We start from the raw sequence: 1,181 nt of genomic DNA, 5'->3' as shown, positions 1-1,181 counted from the left end.
TCGACCATCATCTCGTGTTGTGGGAGCCCCTGCTCGACCACCGTCTTGTGCTGTGGGAGGCGCTGCTCAACCACCGTCTTGTACTGTGGGAGCCGCTGCTCAACCACCTCATCATCTACCTCGCGAAACCGCGAGGGCTCTTCGTCCAACAACGTAGCACAAGCCATGCAGAGAGGGCCATTGCTCGCTCTGTGCACTGCTTGTGTCGTTGCTGTTTTGTCGACGACTGTAACGTGGGGCCAGTCTCTTGGCGCCACCAAGAGGTGTGTGAAGACCTCGCTCACGTCGAATCCACGTCGACGCTTGACTGATTGGGCCATCCAGTCAATCTCTGGCTGATATCGCGCAAGCCAAGGGATGACCAGGATGCAGTCAAACGCGTAGTTCATCTCGATCACCAAGAAGTCGTCCTTGCTACGGAAGCCGTCGAACGTGTACGACAAAGACACGTCACGCCGCGCAACGCGGCGAGCCTTACCATCTGCGAGTTATACTTGGATCTCGCCCGGACCATTCCGGACGCGAACGTTCTTGGGTAGTACCGACAAACACGACGCGCGAAAGAAGTTGTTGGTCGCTCCTGAGTCAAGGAGCGCGCGCAGTGGTCGCCGGGCACCGGTGACGTGGAGGCTGACAATGATCAGTCTCGAGTCGCCCGGCGTAGTGGTGGCATTGGTTTGTGCTTGGAGCACGGGAGGTCTCGAAGGTTGGGCTGCCACCGGAGGGCCCGGTCCTTCGTTAAAGCCAGTAGGGCGCCCCGCACCTACTGCTCCTGGTCGTTTTTTGATTGAGCGTCCGAGGCGTGGTTCAGCGTCCACGTGAGATACGACGGTAGCTGGTCGCCGTGCATCCGCCCGCGCAAAGACCCTTCTTCCCACAGCGAAGCAAAGGATGGACCAATTGCCTTGCCCCAGCGCTCCGCGTTAGGGCTCGCGACGTCGATTGCTCGACGCGTTGAATGTGGCCATCTACATGTGATCCGAGGGTTGATTCTCGGGGCTTCGACAGGTTTTGGTTGCGGCGCACCATGCACGTGCCTGGTAATCGCCCCGCAAATCGCGGTGGCTGACAGCTCCTCTGGAGATGAGAGCTCAACTTCAGGTGATGGATTGAGGATTCGTGCCGTCGGGAATGCGGAACACAAATACCTTAGCCTTGCCAAGGCCAAGACTATATGGCTA

The sequence above is a fragment of the Phytophthora infestans genome, genomic scaffold (assembly GCF_000142945.1).
Source record: "Phytophthora infestans T30-4 supercont1.82 genomic scaffold, whole genome shotgun sequence".
Classification (NCBI taxonomy): Eukaryota; Oomycota; class Peronosporomycetes; order Peronosporales; family Peronosporaceae; genus Phytophthora; species Phytophthora infestans.
Note: the sequence above shows the minus strand (reverse complement) of the source record.